Source organism: Crocuta crocuta, unplaced genomic scaffold (assembly GCF_008692635.1).
Source record: "Crocuta crocuta isolate KB4526 unplaced genomic scaffold, BGI_CrCroc_1.0 scaffold130, whole genome shotgun sequence".
In the NCBI taxonomy this organism is placed as follows: Eukaryota; Metazoa; Chordata; class Mammalia; order Carnivora; family Hyaenidae; genus Crocuta; species Crocuta crocuta.
Genome location: NW_027527920.1, coordinates 4701325 through 4712453, shown reverse-complemented (window position 1 = coordinate 4712453; position 11129 = coordinate 4701325). Strand labels below are relative to the sequence as shown.

Sequence of the window (11129 nt, the reverse complement as noted above, 5' to 3'; positions counted from 1 at the left end):
GGGTCGCTGCTGCCAACCCAGCCCCTCCGAGCTGCCAGGCTCGCGAGAACCCTGCCTTGCGCCTGCAGAGAGCTATAGAAAGGAGACCCAGTCACTGCTTGCTGACTCCCCAGCTAAGCTCCAGGCCCCAGACCCCTGTTATCGCCCCCTCAATGCTCCCTTGAGGCACCTGCTTACTCCCGCAGCACCGGCCAGGGCACCCCTCACGGGAGAGGGCTGGAAGCCAGCGGAGGCAGAAGACTTGAGCGCTTACCCACGCTCTTTCTCAGAGGCAGGAGCGGGGCTCTGCGGGGAAGCCCCGTACAGACCCCAGGAGGCAGCATGGGTAGAAGTCCTGGCCTGCATGAGGAAAAGGGAAGCCTGCCCCTGGGCTTTTGTTTTCAGTGTTAGACTCAATATTTTTCTTTAAATGTTTATTTATTTTTGAGACAGAGAGACAGAGCATGAGCAGGGGAGGGGCAGAGAGACAGGGAAACACAGAATCAGAAGCAGCCTCCAGGCTCCAAGCTGTCAGCACAGAGCCCGATGTGGGGCTCAAACTCACAGATCATGAGATCAGGACCTGAGTAGAGGTCAGACGCTTAACCAATTGAGCCACATGGGCGCCCCAGACTCACTACGTTTTAAAAGACAGAATCTGGACGAACTCTTCAGGCATGAGGCAGACAGACGTGGGGTGCACTCCCTGCTCTACACCTAACAGGCTGTGAGGCACTGGGGTAAGCCGTTTGTCAGGTCTAAGCCTCAGTTTCCTCATCTGTGAGATGATGGTAAGAATACCCACCCACAGAGGGCTTCTGCGAGGGTTAAAAATGAGACGCTGCACATGTAACATTATTAATCACCATGTGGGCTTCCGTCTGTTGTCTTGTGGTTTATTGTTTCAGTCTTGGTAGGTGCTATGTGAGGGACAATGACAAGGGAGCACTTTTGAGGTCAACAGAGGAAAAAGAGGGGCGTTGCCCGACGCAGGGATGGGGTTGTAGTGGGCGGCCGCCAGGTGGTGAGTGTTCTCACCTGGGGAAGACCCCAGAAGGGTGGGTGGCCCCGGGTTAGGGTTAGGCAGGTCCCAGCTCAGGGTTGCCTGCTTGGCAAAGACCCTCGCTCTTTACGCAGCCCAGGAGCGGACAGTGTTTGGGGGCCAGGGGCTGAGGAAGCTCACCCCGTGCAGAACGAGGGGGTGCCCACCACCACCTGGCCTCCGGGGGGCCCTGCTTCAGTTCGGGACTCCATGAACAGTCCAGCAGCCTGAAGTTCTGGGGGAGGGGGATGAGAGGGTGGGGGCTTAGATCACAAGAGTAACTGCCACGGATTCCTTGCCACCCTGGAACGAGGGTACCTCAGGCTCAGATTTAGGAAGACAGAGATCCGAGAAGCTGGTCATTTCTCCCTCGTCGCGATCCGGATCTCAGACCATAGTGCGGAATGCGGCATGAGGTCGACTGCCAGGAAGTGGGAGCTGTTCTGAGTTTCCCCTCTGTAAACTGGGGATCGCCACAGGGCTGTCATAGGGTTAAACACGACACATAAATGAGCACTGGGGGAGGAGCAGTGTGCCCCACCGTTTCATTCTGGTTGGCTTCCTCCTGCACAGGATTTATTGCAGCGAAACAAAGGCATCACGGACAGCCCCGCCACGGCCCCCTCGCCGCCACACTGGCGGTGCCCTTTCCCAGGTTGATCGAGGGGGTGGGGCCAGTGAAGGTCAACAGGCATCTTTGGGTGGCTGCCCACATCCCCGAGGGGCAGCAAGGATGCAGCGCAACTAAGAGTGATTTTAAAACAGGCTCGTTTTGCTTTCCGAGATGGCCTTGGTTGCGCCTCTTGCTGGGTACAGGGGAAGGGGTTCAGAGCCATTGCTCGTTGTCGGGGAGGGTTTCATATGCCTTTGCCACCTGGTCCCATCAGTCAGTGCACGGCCATGGGCTGCCATGAGTCAGCCTCAGTGCAGAAGCGACCTGGGATGGCCAGGAGCCCCAGTGTGAGCGGTAGACCACCTTGTGTGTGTGCAAAGACACCGAGAAGCCCAGAAGGGCATTTGGGCCACAGGGAGACACAGAATCCTTGGAGGGTTTGCACCGCAAAGAGCTGGATGTGTAGAGAGGATCAGGGGTGACGATGGGGTCAGGGCTGCCCAGGGATCCTAGGCAGGGGTCGTGAAGGCAGGGCCACAGAGGTGGGCAGGGCCCGCCCTGGGAAACAGTCCTTACTCTCTCCTGGTGCTGGGCTCTGGGCCCCTGGCACAACTAAATCTGCAACTTTTCTTAGAGCCAGGTCATGGCTAGTCCCTTCTGTCCAAAGGCATGTCTCCAGGACTCACCCCCAGGCATCCCTGCTCAAGCGCTGCACTGACCAGCTTGGGCTTGCGAATTCGCAGGCCTGTGGCATTCACTCTGTAAATGTGATAGCAACTCAGCATAAGGGACCAGGTGTTTCCTCTGCTGAATAAGGTCATTTTTAAAACCTAAGTGTTCCCACTATTGTATAAAAATAGGGGAGCCATTTACTACCCAGACGTTGGAAAGACCTTACCTTGGGGTCGCCCCTGACTGTCTTCCTCGCGTCCCTGCATCCAACCGGCCAGCTGGTCCCAAGCCGGACCCAGGTTTGGCTAGGTGTTCATTACAGAACTAGAACATCGAGTCCCAACTTCAGTACAAGAGTGTGTATTGTCTAGAACGAGAAATTACAACAAATCGTACCTTAAAAAGCTGACAAATACCACACACATGACAAAATCCAGGGGAAAAAATAACCCAACGTTTAGCCATCAACTGCCCCACGTGCCGATAAGATAGTTTTCTCCTCTGTTTTGGACTGTATTCTCTTTGATCCTTTCCTCACACGTCACCAACTTTGCACTCGCGTTCTCTAGAGGTAGAACAGCAGGACAGCTCTAGCTTCCCTTCCGTACTGTCGACTGACTTTTGCTCTTATTGATCATCTGAAGAAGTTTCTTTCAGCTTTGTAAATCACTGCTGGTAGGTCGTTGAGCTTTTAAGACGGTGGCCACGATTGGGAAGCCTCTATCAAATTTCCTTCAGGGACGAGCCACCGGTATGTTGCATGCTCCTATTTGTATATGGGAGATTAAGTGTGTTCCTGTAGGAAGGAGCATCCGTCTTGACCAGGTACGGTGACACTCAGATTCCCCGCTCAGAAGTGTGCAGGCTGATGACGGGAAGAAAGTCCCTTCGACTAGCTTCTGACTCTGGATCATCAAACCTCTCCTCCCCAGTCCACGGACAGAACCTGGTTTGCTCAAGAACTTTGGGCATTTCTTCTTTCCCTGACCGGGCTGGGGGCCACAGTGGAAGCATCTTCATCAACCGGCTGGGGGTTGGGGGGGACGAGGTGGCTTCCCCCAGAGGCTGCTGGCTGGCCTACACGCATTGCACCATCTCTCTTGAGACGACTGCCTTCCCACTAGGGCAGAGGGAAATCACTTCTCTGTGGGATTCTGAGCACAGCAAAGACCGGAGGGGAGAGCCGTCGGCTGGCGGGGTCTCACCAGGGCTCTGCCGGGAGCCTTGCCAGGTGCCTGTCCCAGCAGAAAGCGGTCACAGCGATGGCGGGCACTGACCCATAGCCTGGTGCACCCTCCCCCGCCCCCTCCCCTTCTCCCTCCACACCGAATTTTGGAGATCGATTTCTGGACCTGTTCTTTTCTCTGGGAGAAAAAAAAAAGCCATAATAAGGCACTGTGGCTTGGGGAAAAGATGATTAAATTTCAAATTACCCTGCCTGCCAGATAAGATTGAAATCTCTGGATCCAGGCAGGCCGGAGACCTGTTCTGCGCCCAGGAAACTCTCGCGGCGGCTTATTTTCGTCACGTTGCAGGGGACTGAAATGGAGCAGTGTGTTTAAAACGACATTAAGGGGCGGCAAACACGGTAATTAGGGCATTTGTTATACTGTAAGGAGCTTTCCAGAACATGGAAATTAGGAACGTTGCGATTATGATTTTGAACTCGGCGAGGGAAATCAGATCCATCCACCCTTCGCAGCCTCCCTTCCCCCACGCCCCCCTTCTCCTCCCATTAAAAGGCAGAGGGTGAATGGAGTAAGGACAAGAGGGTTTTCAGGGTCTTGGGGAAGGAGGAGCCACGGACTGTTATTAAACACTTTAATAATGCGGAGAGTTGCGGCTTCAGCCTGGGTTTGGGGAGGCTTTGATCAAACCCAGCCGTGTGCCAGGGCCGGCCTCCCCAGGGGAGGCTGAGGGGCAAATTACAGGCGGGGAAGGGCTGAGAAGGGCCGGGAACCCAGCCTCGGATTTCAAAACAGCACTGAGGATGTGACAGGCTAGAGGTTCTCATTTTCTTCCCCAGGCCTCGAAGGCAGGACCCAGGCGTCCCTTTGTCATTCAGGCTTGTCCCGGAACTCAGACCGAAGCAGGTGTGCGAGTGTGTGTGTATGCGTGCGTGTGTATGTGCATATGTGTGTCCATGAGCACAGGCTAGGCCACAATCTAACGATGAGTGTACATTGTGAGTTCCTCGAACACAGGCTGGTGTATGGGGTCCCTGCACCCTCAAAAATAAAAACTGGGAGGAGGGCCTGTGGGCCCAGTGAGCTGAGACTTGAGAAAATGGGTGTCTGTAATCATGACAGCCACTCTGAGCTTAATATATTCAGTGCGTCTGGGCCTCAGTTTACCCACATGTATGTAACCTAATCACCCTTCCTTGGGGAAGCTTTCCAACCACCCACACTAGCTGGGACCTCCGTGGAGAAGCTTGCACTTCCCTTTATTATTTAAAAAAAAATTTTAAGTGTTTATTTATTTACTTATGAGATAGAGACACACAGAGCACAAGCAGGGGAGGGGCAGAGAGAGGGGGAGACACAGAATCTGAAGCAGGCTCCAAGCTCGCAGCTGTCAGCACAGAGCCCGACGCCTGGCTCGAACTCACGAACGGCGAGATCATGACCTGAGTCGAAGTCAGATGCTTAACCGACTGAGGCACCCGGGCGTCCCTAGGATACGTGTGTTTTGAAGAGCCGAGCACTTGACCTGGCACATGGGAGGGGCTCAATACTGCCCACTAAATGGAGAAACACACAAATGTGCCCATGAGGCCAGGCTGCCCCCCCCCCCGCCCCCCGGGGCTCCTGATCTGCAGTCCCCAAGGTACTTCTCCTCCTAGATAGGCCTTATGTTCCTGACCAGCTGAGCATCCACACGTGAGGGACCCTTGGTCACAACAACCTAGCTTCCTGTTGTAAAGATTAAAAGGCTATTTAAAATTTCCTGTAAGTTGCAGTGGATGGAAGGGGCCTCCTGGGACCACTGTTCTAGATCTCAGTCCTCTCGGCAGGGCGGTTCCCGGACCAGGGTGCGCGATCCTGACCCTGACCGAGAGGAGCTGCAGAGCCGCGCCTGGCAGCCCTGTCCACACCCCCAGAGGCGGGCGCTGAACTTGGCCCATGGCAGGAACTCAAAAATACATGTTGATGGACTGTGTAGCTGACTGGCGAGCACCTTCCACACCCTGCTCACATCCCTTGGACTCTTACTTTGCACACACTTCTAATGGGCTGAGTGAGGGCTTCCCCGTCCCTTGGCGCATGCAGATGGGGGGGGGGATGGGGACAATTTCTGAAGGCCAGTGCGTGGATGGCAGGGAGGGAAGGCACCAGGACAGGTGACAGCAGGGAGAGTGTGGCCACATTGGGCTCAGGAGCGTGGGTTACAAGCCACGGAAGAGCTCCAGGACACTAGGAGATATGGGCCCCACGCCGGCTGGGTGGCCGAAGCTCACAGAAGGGGGCCCAGTGTGAAACAGAATGAGACCCAAACCAGTGTGGCCTGGGTCTCCGGGCTGTAAGGACCATGGGCAGGGATGCTCTTAGACCTTTCTCCAGCTTCTCACTCTGACTCCAGCAGCAGAGCCCCGGGACCTGGAGGGGCGGCAGCCCGGCTCTGTGTGGCCCGGGCCTGCCCTTAGCTGGGTGAGCGACCCCTCTCTTGAGAGCTCCTCCAAGCTGCCCCCCATGGGAGAACCCGGGGGTTAGCAGGCAAGGGAAGTGTGTGCTGTGCATCGAGGACGTCAACAGGGGCAGGACTTAGGAAGGGACTCCCAGGAGGCCCCTCAACTGGCTGCAAACTGAATAAAAAGCAGGAGCAGCTCACCCGTTTGGTTTGATGGGCAAATGATGTGTGATCTTATCACTGTCCCAGCTGTCATTTTAGGGACAGAACTAAGATTTCCATATGAAATGACATTAACTTAGTTTTTAACTTATTATTTATTTAACTTTTTTAAAAAAGGTTTTTTAAAAATGTTTATATTTGAGAGGGAGAGACAGACAGACAGAGCATGAGGGGGGAGGGGTAGAGAGAGAGAGGGAGACACAGAATCCAAATCAGGCTCCAGGCTCTGAGCTGTCAGCACAGAGCCTGACACCGGGCTGGAACCCCCAGACCGTGAGATCATGACCTGAACGGAAGTGGGATGCTTAACCGACTGAGCCACCCAGGCGCCCCTATTCAACTTATTTTTTTAAACATGGTGCTTAAATCGAGAACCTTGACTTTGCTGGAAATTGACTTTGGAGAGCCCTTCCCAGATTTCCAGGTCAACAGACATTCATGTTTACTTTGCCGACTGAGACCCTAACCTGGGGTCTGGCAAAAAGGGCATGGGCCCTGCCTTGATCTTCCCATCAGGCTATCAGCAGAGGAGCACTGGACGGGGAGTCGAGCGGATCTGGACACGAACGCCAGCCAGGCCACTAAGAGCTGCGTAATCCGAACCTCCAGGTATGGCTCCTGCCAACGGGGTTGAACAGACCCTGGCCGGCCTGGGAGTGGGATGGTCGGCAATACCTGCATTGAGCTCTGGGCTGCTCAGAGAATTAAATGAGATACTGTGTGTAAAGCACCTCCCGGAAGGCCTGCTGTAGAGAGGGGAGCGCGGAGGTTAATTGAATGGAGAGGCGGAGGAGAAAAACGGTAGGACCGACTCCATCCCCGCGCACAGCGTCCCAGATCCTGCTGGACGTGCCGGCTTCTGCCTAGAACTGCGCATTAAACCGTTCTCCTTTTAGCCTGAAGCACTGATCCCAATTAAAATGCTAATTATCTCCAAGGGTTCTACTTTTCCATTTTTTTTTTTTTCACTAGTCTGCCAGTGACCCCAGAGTGTGCATGAGGGGTCTGCGGGCGGCAGTTCATGGACGGAGGACGGAGAAGATGGCTTATCCCCACCCGACACCCGTGTCCCCCACCTTCGCTCCATCGTTTCCCCCCACCCCGTGATGTGAGCCTGAGTCGGATGCTCACATGCCCTTCTCCCTGCCACCTGCAACCGCCACGCTCATTCCCGCTGCTGTGCCTTTGGTCTTGTTCTCTCCCTGCCTGGAATGCCCCCCTTACTCCTCTCTGCCCGCCCCCTCCAGGGCCCGGTTCAAATCCTACCTCCTCCACCTGACGCCATTTTCTCTTCCCTCTCCTCCCGTGGGATAGATCCTCAGTCCCACATACTCTACCCTTAATGAAGGGCGAAGCGCATGGCAGGCTGACCATTCTGGGAAAGGCTTACCGGCGGTTAGCAGGCCCTGGTCCCACAGGCAGCGAGTATAATCGAGACAGTACCGCGTGGACGAGAGAACGTGGCCCGTGGCGGGGCAGACTTGTGCTCACATCCCGGTTCACCGTGGGACTGCAGGCATTCATCCCCGTCTTTGAGACTGCTGCCTCCTCCACAGAATGGAGGGCTCAGCGTGAATAATTGGGCAATGATGTCTGTAAACGGCCTGGCATAGAATCGGGTTCCGTAAATATTAGCGGCATCCTCTGGCTTGGTCTTCCCCTCCTCCATCGATTTTCTAACGATTCCAGGAGGGAGCCTGAGCATTGCATTCCCATTGGACAGATGGATAAACTGAGGTCCAGACAGGCAAGGAGACTTGTCCAAGGTCGCATGGCGGTCACGGCCACCCTGGACCCTGGCTGGCCTAATTCCCAGGTGGGTGGCCCAGGCAGCCCCTCCCTGGTTTCTGACTTAGAGTCTCCCGCTCCCGTTCTCTCTCAGGAGGATCTGTCTGAGACAGATCAGCCAGCCTGGGGGCACTGCGGTGACAAGAAGCAGCAGCTAGAAGCAACCGAATCAACAGTCCTGAAGAGAAGGCTCTTCTCTGGGAAGTAAACTGTGACTTCCTCCTCTATGTAGCAGGCATTTTCTAACAAGGTTCTCGGGCTCCCGCTCTCTTCCTGGAGTGGAGTTAACCTCGGTTTCTTTCTGTGCTTCAGCTGTTGACGCCGAGGCAGTGTCCGGAGTGGGCTGCTGTCACCTCGGAGGGGTGGACGCTGGGAGCAGATCGAGGTCAGCCCTGTACGGTCCATTCTCCTTCTTTCACAGCTGGGGAAACTGAGGCTGGAAGGGACCAGCCGGAGGCTCTTTGCACAGAATTGCACGTTCCCACCAGCCAGGAAGTGACTCAAACAGAGAAAGAAGGGACAGGACTGAGACAGAACAATGGCTAATGCCTGCAGTCATTCCTAGGGCCCTTCATCAGAGCCCCCATGGCCCAAACTCTCTGCTGGCCTGGGAACCCGGCGGTGGGGGAGGGGGCTCCTGGCACAGCCAGGGCGAGTTGGGGGGGCTCTCTGAAGCAAGGCGCTACTCCTTGCTGAGTGTTGGAAGGCAAGTCGCTGCAACCTGGGCACTATCGACGTTTGGGCTGGACGCTTCTTTGCTGTGACGCCGTGTGTTCAGCGGCATTGACTGCTCTTCTGTCGACCCGCCGAAAGCTCCCTCCTGACGCGGTGACAGCCAAAAATGTCTCCAGACATGGCCAAATGTCCCCGGGGAGCAAAACCGCCTCCCATTGAGAGCCACTAGAGGAAGAAAAGAGGGCGTCCAGGCAAAGGGCACAGCTTTGATGTGTTTGGGGAGCCTTGAAGTTTGCCACAACACCGGGAGGCTTCCCCTCCCCTCTTCGCTAGAAGGCTTCCTGCGGGGAGTGGAGGGGAGGCTACGCACAGACTCAGAGCCCTAACGAAAGGCTTCGTATGCTGTGCTCGGGCTTTTAATCATTGTTCTGGAAGTTACTGTCCTGCTTCTCTGAGCCTTTTCATTGGCAGCGGGTTTCTCACCTTATCCACCTCTGTTGAAGCGTCTGCAAATGTCCTGGGGTCAGAGCTTTCGCAGGAACTCTGTGAACGCACAGTCTTTGCGGGGTTGCACTGGCAGCCAGCAGCCCGCCTTTGCCTTTATGGAGGTCCGACTGCCCCCAGATCACACAGAGTCTATTTCCTGACTCAGTTGAACAAAAAGCTACTTTGCTCAAGAGAGGGAGCATGGGCATGAAGAAGGGAATGGTGCTTAGGTGTTTGATAAGCAGCTGGGTGCAAGGAAGCTGACAGGCTCCTGCTGGGTGGATATAGGGGACCCCCTCTCCCATCCAAGCAGCTATCAGATAGTCACCTGTACCAAATGGATAAAGGAGACAGATGTCGTTAAACCCTAACAAAAGATCAGCCAGCGGAGCCCTTTGATTGATGCCTGCCTGAGCGCATGTAAAATATCATCCACTTTAATGAGAAACAAGTTTGTCCATGGTGTTTCCAGACAGTCACGGCAGAAAGCAACCTACCTCATGTTTATCTGTACCTAATTCCCAGCCCAAATACACTTGACTATTTTGGTCCAGACCACACTCGATCATTGCAAACAGCCACCAGATCCCTCTCCTTTCCTATTTACTGATGGGAGCAGCTGCTGTATTTGCATGCCTTGCTCCTTAGGATAAACACGACTCTGATTTCCTAACTTTCTTTGGGGAATTCCTCCTCGGCACCCATATTTATTTATGAAGCTGGTGTGGAAATATAGCAAGCACCGCTGTAATTTCTGGGGCTTTAGCTGAGGCCGGCAGGGGAGAGTGGGCATCACCTGGGCGAAGGAAGGGCGAGCCCCCACCCGGTGGGCTCTATCCCAGCCATCAAGCCTGGCCCCACCTCCAGGAAAGGATCAGTCTTCCCTTCACAAGAATCTCCCAGTTCCCCATCGCCTTTCTCTGGTTACTTCATTTTGCTTTGGCTGCCAGGAGGCTCAGAGGTAAATCAGATCTTATTATTTGAGGCCCCTGAAGCTTTCTTCCTCCCAGTTTTCTCCATGGCTCGGGAAACCTCTTTGTGGTTTTATTTTCAGTTGTTCTTTATCTGGTTTCATATGATAAACTGCCTCAAGGACTCTCAGGAAGTGGGTGGCCGTGTCAGAAGCAAACAAACATCAAATGCACCAAGGCTTTCCTCCTGCTTCCATTAAAAGGCAGCTATGTTGTGTCTCTTTTGCTGACCAGAGTCCTTCCGTATGGGAGAGGTGATTAAAATAATCCCCAGCGATGTTGGGACTGACAGGCGTGAGCTGGAATGGACCTTGGGTCTCAGGGAGAGGAAGGAAATAACATTATTAACCACCCCGAGGCCTTGGCCGATACTTACAATCCAGGGACGAGAACACCAACTTCAGGAAGTTCCAGGCCAGCGTCTTGTTCCAAAGGGGAGGCTCTTCAGGGGGAGGTTGTTGGGAAATGAGGTTTGAGTGCCAGTCACCGTCTGGGCTCTGAGTGCAGGCAGGGGAGGGCCTCCACGGCGGTATCCAGACAGCTCGTTGCCGGCCTAGGTCACAGTAGCCTTGCTTTGTGATGGGCAGGGCGGGGCGGGCTGGGAGAGAAGGCGCCCAGGCACTTAGCCAGCAGGAGAGAGCAGCAGCTTCCGAAGGTCCAGCAAGGTCAAGCATTAAGCCTAGGGGGCAATCACCGCTCCTCGGGGTGGAGACACTTGGCCTTACCTTCTATATGGTGCATGGACTTGACCCAGCAGCAACTTGGCCACGTGTCTGTCCAGCCTCACCTTACCCATCCCCATTCCCTACCAGAGGTCCTGAGCCAGACAGGACAGGCAGGTGCTGAATGTCCTGACCCACGGGGTCCTGGGTCCCAGAGGTGAAAGAAACGTGGCGAGGGGGCATACTGGAAGTGGTGTATAATTCTAGAATGTTGGGACTGCCCTTGCCTGTCTTCCGGGACCTGGCAGGGGCTGGGAGGATGCTCAGAGGCAGGCGAACGGTCCCTCGGCTGAAGGCAGCTGTGGGCACTCGGGCCACCTCTCTGGAAG

General features: G+C 55.0%; 1 long non-coding RNA gene across 3 annotated transcripts; it reads right to left on the bottom strand.

Moving 5' to 3' along the window:
- Positions 1 to 859: 859 nt before the first annotated feature.
- Positions 860 to 10574, bottom strand: LOC144218645 (uncharacterized). 3 transcript variants are annotated; one of them, XR_013331210.1, is made up of 4 exons: positions 10455 to 10574; positions 2533 to 2673; positions 1163 to 1502; positions 860 to 899 (listed from the first exon to the last, which is right to left on the bottom strand). It is a non-coding gene; the product is annotated as an uncharacterized LOC144218645 (long non-coding RNA). The 3 variants fall into 3 exon arrangements; XR_013331209.1 differs by having other exon boundaries at positions 860 to 1256; positions 1340 to 1502; XR_013331208.1 differs by having other exon boundaries at positions 860 to 1502.
- Positions 10575 to 11129: the final 555 nt, after the last annotated feature.